Genomic DNA, 5000 nt, shown 5'->3' on the forward strand with positions numbered 1-5000 from the left:
AGAAGTGGCGAGGTTGCTAGGGTGGCCAGATTGAATAGGCGAGAAGACGGTGATGCAGATGCCTACGGCCATACTAGTCTGAAAACGCCCGATCTCGTCTGATCTCGGAAGCTAAGCAGACTCAGGCCTGGTTAGTACTTGGATGGGAGACCGCCTGGGAATACCAGGTGCAGTAGGCTTTTGCGGCCAGCAGAGACTGCTCACGCCAAGCACTCTCCACACCAGAGGCAGGCCAACCTTTTGCTGCTCTCTGCGTCCTCGCCATTCCTCCCAACACTTGCCTGCGGGCTCAACTCAGGCAGGCGGCTTGGTCGGGCCATTCAGCTGCTGCAGCTTTGCCGGGCCTTTGCAACGCAGCACGGTTGTGTGCCTTGGCGTGCTGCACTTTGATGGGCACGCCAGCTGGCCCGTGTGGCCGCAAGCCAGTGTGTCGGCAGGACGTTCTCTCTCCTAGCCTGAAGGCGCCGCATGAATGCAAGTTGTGGCATTGGGGCTGGTGTGGAAAGCGAAGGAAGAGAGAGCTGGCTTGCATTGCCTGCCTGACCCTTGTGCTGGCTGTGCTGAGAGAAGTGCGCAGCGTTGCAATGTGGAAAGGCAGCAGCGTGCAGGCGGCAGGCTGGTGTGAGGTGGGCGGGGCTTGCAGTTTTCCTTGGGGAGGTGGAGAAGAAAAAAGAGAGCTAGGTGGGGACGGCATGAAGGGGAGCGAGTATCAGGCATATAGGCTAGAATTAGCAGGAGAAGGAGAGAAAGAGTAGGAGAAGTAGAAGTAGAAGGAGAAAAAGAGAGAGAAAAAATTGAAAACAACCGGAAAGAAGAAGTGGCGAGGGTGCTAGGGTGGCCAGCTTGAATAGGCGAGAAGACGGTGCTGCAGCTGCCTACGGCCATACTAGTCTGAAAACGCCCGATCTCGTCTGATCTCGGAAGCTAAGCAGACTCAGGCCTGGTTAGTACTTGGATGGGAGACCGCCTGGGAATACCAGGTGCAGTAGGCTTTTGCGGCCAGCAGTGACTGCTCACGCCAAGCACTCTCCACACCAGAGGCAGGCCAACCTTTTGCTGCTCTCTGCGTCCTCGCCATTCCTCCCAACACTTGCCTGCGGGCTCAACTCAGGCAGGCGGCTTGGTCGGGCCATTCAGCTGCTGCAGCTTTGCCGGGCCTTTGCAACGCAGCACGGTTGTGTGCCTTGGCGTGCTGCACTTTGATGGGCACGCCAGCTGGCCCGTGTGGCCGCAAGCCAGTGTGTCGGCAGGACGTTCTCTCTCCTAGCCTGAAGGCGCCGCATGAATGCAAGTTGTGGCATTGGGGCTGGTGTGGAAAGCGAAGGAAGAGAGAGCTGGCTTGCATTGCCTGCCTGACCCTTGTGCTGGCTGTGCTGAGAGAAGTGCGCAGCGTTGCAATGTGGAAAGGCAGCAGCGTGCAGGCGGCAGGCTGGTGTGAGGTGGGCGGGGCTTGCAGTTTTCATTGGGGAGGTGGAGAAGAAAAAAGAGAGCCAAGTGGGGACGGCATGAAGGGGAGCGAGTATCAGGCATATAGGCTAGAATTAGCAGGTGAAGGAGAGAAAGAGGAGGAGAAGTAGAAGTAGAAGTAGAAAAAGAGAGAGAAAAAATTGAAAACAACCGGAAAGAAGAAGTGGCGAGGTTGCTAGGGTGGCCAGCTTGAATAGGCGAGAAGACGGCGGTGCAGATGCCTACGGCCATACTAGTCTGAAAACGCCCGATCTCGTCTGATCTCGGAAGCTAAGCAGACTCAGGCCTGGTTAGTACTTGGATGGGAGACCGCCTGGGAATACCAGGTGCAGTAGGCTTTTGTGGCCAGCAGAGACTGCTCACGCCAAGCACTCTCCACACCAGAGGCAGGCCAACCTTTTGCTGCTCTCTGCGTCCTCGCCATTCCTCCCAACACTTGCCTGCGGGCTCAACTCAGGCAGGCGGCTTGGTCGGGCCATTCAGCTGCTGCAGCTTTGCCGGGCCTTTGCAACGCAGCACGGTTGTGTGCCTTGGCGTGCTGCACTTTGATGGGCACGCCAGCTGGCCCGTGTGGCCGCAAGCCAGTGTGTCGGCAGGACGTTCTCTCTCCTAGCCTGAAGGCGCCGCATGAATGCAAGTTGTGGCATTGGGGCTGGTGTGGAAAGCGAAGGAAGAGAGAGCTGGCTTGCATTGCCTGCCTGACCCTTGTGCTGGCTGTGCTGAGAGAAGTGCGCAGCGTTGCAATGTGGAAAGGCAGCAGCGTGCAGGCGGCAGGCTGGTGTGAGGTGGGCGGGGCTTGCAGTTTTCATTGGGGAGGTGGAGAAGAAAAAAGAGAGCCAAGTGGGGACGGCATGAAGGGGAGCGAGTATCAGGCATATAGGCTAGAATTAGCAGGTGAAGGAGAGAAAGAGGAGGAGAAGTAGAAGTAGAAGTAGAAAAAGAGAGAGAAAAAATTGAAAACAACCGGAAAGAAGAAGTGGCGAGGTTGCTAGGGTGGCCAGATTGAATAGGCGAGAAGACGGTGGTGCAGATGCCTACGGCCATACTAGTCTGAAAACGCCCGATCTCGTCTGATCTCGGAAGCTAAGCAGACTCAGGCCTGGTTAGTACTTGGATGGGAGACCGCCTGGGAATACCAGGTGCAGTAGGCTTTTGCGGCCAGCAGAGACTGCTCACGCCAAGCACTCTCCACACCAGAGGCAGGCCAACCTTTTGCTGCTCTCTGCGTCCTCGCCATTCCTCCCAACACTTGCCTGCGGGCTCAACTCAGGCAGGCGGCTTGGTCGGGCCATTCAGCTGCTGCAGCTTTGCCGGGCCTTTGCAACGCAGCACGGTTGTGTGCCTTGGCGTGCTGCACTTTGATGGGCACGCCAGCTGGCCCGTGTGGCCGCAAGCCAGTGTGTCGGCAGGACGTTCTCTCTCCTAGCCTGAAGGCGCCGCATGAATGCAAGTTGTGGCATTGGGGCTGGTGTGGAAAGCGAAGGAAGAGAGAGCTGGCTTGCATTGCCTGCCTGACCCTTGTGCTGGCTGTGCTGAGAGAAGTGCGCAGCGTTGCAATGTGGAAAGGCAGCAGCGTGCAGGCGGCAGGCTGGTGTGAGGTGGGCGGGGCTTGCAGTTTTCCTTGGGGAGGTGGAGAAGAAAAAAGAGAGCTAGGTGGGGACGGCATGAAGGGGAGCGAGTATCAGGCATATAGGCTAGAATTAGCAGGAGAAGGAGAGAAAGAGTAGGAGAAGTAGAAGTAGAAGTAGAAAAAGAGAGAGAAAAAATTGAAAACAACCGGAAAGAAGAAGTGGCGAGGGTGCTAGGGTGGCCAGCTTGAATAGGCGAGAAGACGGTGCTGCAGCTGCCTACGGCCATACTAGTCTGAAAACGCCCGATCTCGTCTGATCTCGGAAGCTAAGCAGACTCAGGCCTGGTTAGTACTTGGATGGGAGACCGCCTGGGAATACCAGGTGCAGTAGGCTTTTGCGGCCAGCAGTGACTGCTCACGCCAAGCACTCTCCACACCAGAGGCAGGCCAACCTTTTGCTGCTCTCTGCGTCCTCGCCATTCCTCCCAACACTTGCCTGCGGGCTCAACTCAGGCAGGCGGCTTGGTCGGGCCATTCAGCTGCTGCAGCTTTGCCGGGCCTTTGCAACGCAGCACGGTTGTGTGCCTTGGCGTGCTGCACTTTGATGGGCACGCCAGCTGGCCCGTGTGGCCGCAAGCCAGTGTGTCGGCAGGACGTTCTCTCTCCTAGCCTGAAGGCGCCGCATGAATGCAAGTTGTGGCATTGGGGCTGGTGTGGAAAGCGAAGGAAGAGAGAGCTGGCTTGCATTGCCTGCCTGACCCTTGTGCTGGCTGTGCTGAGAGAAGTGCGCAGCGTTGCAATGTGGAAAGGCAGCAGCGTGCAGGCGGCAGGCTGGTGTGAGGTGGGCGGGGCTTGCAGTTTTCATTGGGGAGGTGGAGAAGAAAAAAGAGAGCCAAGTGGGGACGGCATGAAGGGGAGCGAGTATCAGGCATATAGGCTAGAATTAGCAGGTGAAGGAGAGAAAGAGGAGGAGAAGTAGAAGTAGAAGTAGAAAAAGAGAGAGAAAAAATTGAAAACAACCGGAAAGAAGAAGTGGCGAGGTTGCTAGGGTGGCCAGATTGAATAGGCGAGAAGACGGTGGTGCAGATGCCTACGGCCATACTAGTCTGAAAACGCCCGATCTCGTCTGATCTCGGAAGCTAAGCAGACTCAGGCCTGGTTAGTACTTGGATGGGAGACCGCCTGGGAATACCAGGTGCAGTAGGCTTTTGCGGCCAGCAGAGACTGCTCACGCCAAGCACTCTCCACACCAGAGGCAGGCCAACCTTTTGCTGCTCTCTGCGTCCTCGCCATTCCTCCCAACACTTGCCTGCGGGCTCAACTCAGGCAGGCGGCTTGGTCGGGCCATTCAGCTGCTGCAGCTTTGCCGGGCCTTTGCAACGCAGCACGGTTGTGTGCCTTGGCGTGCTGCACTTTGATGGGCACGCCAGCTGGCCCGTGTGGCCGCAAGCCAGTGTGTCGGCAGGACGTTCTCTCTCCTAGCCTGAAGGCGCCGCATGAATGCAAGTTGTGGCATTGGGGCTGGTGTGGAAAGCGAAGGAAGAGAGAGCTGGCTTGCATTGCCTGCCTGACCCTTGTGCTGGCTGTGCTGAGAGAAGTGCGCAGCGTTGCAATGTGGAAAGGCAGCAGCGTGCAGGCGGCAGGCTGGTGTGAGGTGGGCGGGGCTTGCAGTTTTCCTTGGGGAGGTGGAGAAGAAAAAAGAGAGCTAGGTGGGGACGGCATGAAGGGGAGCGAGTATCAGGCATATAGGCTAGAATTAGCAGGAGAAGGAGAGAAAGAGTAGGAGAAGTAGAAGTAGAAGTAGAAAAAGAGAGAGAAAAAATTGAAAACAACCGGAAAGAAGAAGTGGCGAGGGTGCTAGGGTGGCCAGCTTGAATAGGCGAGAAGACGGTGCTGCAGCTGCCTACGGCCATACTAGTCTGAAAACGCCCGATCTCGTCTGATCTCGAAAGCTAAGCAGACT

The 5000-nt window shown here is 56.9% G+C and overlaps 7 non-coding genes across 7 annotated transcripts in view; all 7 read left to right on the forward strand.

The window, feature by feature from the left end:
* Window positions 1–60: 60 nt before the first annotated feature.
* LOC140412923 (5S ribosomal RNA) lies at window positions 61–179 on the forward strand. The gene has a single exon (XR_011942107.1). It is a non-coding gene; the product is annotated as a 5S ribosomal RNA (ribosomal RNA).
* A 694-nt stretch (window positions 180–873) lies between these two features.
* LOC140412924 (5S ribosomal RNA) lies at window positions 874–992 on the forward strand. Its single transcript, XR_011942108.1, has one exon. It is a non-coding gene; the product is annotated as a 5S ribosomal RNA (ribosomal RNA).
* A 694-nt stretch (window positions 993–1686) lies between these two features.
* On the forward strand, window positions 1687–1805 carry LOC140412925 (5S ribosomal RNA). Its single transcript, XR_011942109.1, has one exon. It is a non-coding gene; the product is annotated as a 5S ribosomal RNA (ribosomal RNA).
* Window positions 1806–2499: 694 nt separating this feature from the next.
* Window positions 2500–2618, forward strand: LOC140412926 (5S ribosomal RNA). Its single transcript, XR_011942110.1, has one exon. It is a non-coding gene; the product is annotated as a 5S ribosomal RNA (ribosomal RNA).
* Window positions 2619–3312: 694 nt separating this feature from the next.
* Window positions 3313–3431, forward strand: LOC140412928 (5S ribosomal RNA). Its single transcript, XR_011942112.1, has one exon. It is a non-coding gene; the product is annotated as a 5S ribosomal RNA (ribosomal RNA).
* Window positions 3432–4125: 694 nt separating this feature from the next.
* On the forward strand, window positions 4126–4244 carry LOC140412929 (5S ribosomal RNA). The gene has a single exon (XR_011942113.1). It is a non-coding gene; the product is annotated as a 5S ribosomal RNA (ribosomal RNA).
* A 694-nt stretch (window positions 4245–4938) lies between these two features.
* LOC140413637 (5S ribosomal RNA) overlaps window positions 4939–5000 on the forward strand; it is a 119-nt gene continuing 57 nt past the window's right edge. Inside the window, exon 1 of the ribosomal RNA XR_011942799.1 lies at window positions 4939–5000. This exon is cut by the window's right edge and continues 57 nt beyond it. This is a non-coding gene — a ribosomal RNA (5S ribosomal RNA).

The sequence above is a fragment of the Scyliorhinus torazame genome, chromosome 4 (genome assembly GCF_047496885.1).
Source record: "Scyliorhinus torazame isolate Kashiwa2021f chromosome 4, sScyTor2.1, whole genome shotgun sequence".
NCBI classification, from domain to species: domain Eukaryota; kingdom Metazoa; phylum Chordata; class Chondrichthyes; order Carcharhiniformes; family Scyliorhinidae; genus Scyliorhinus; species Scyliorhinus torazame.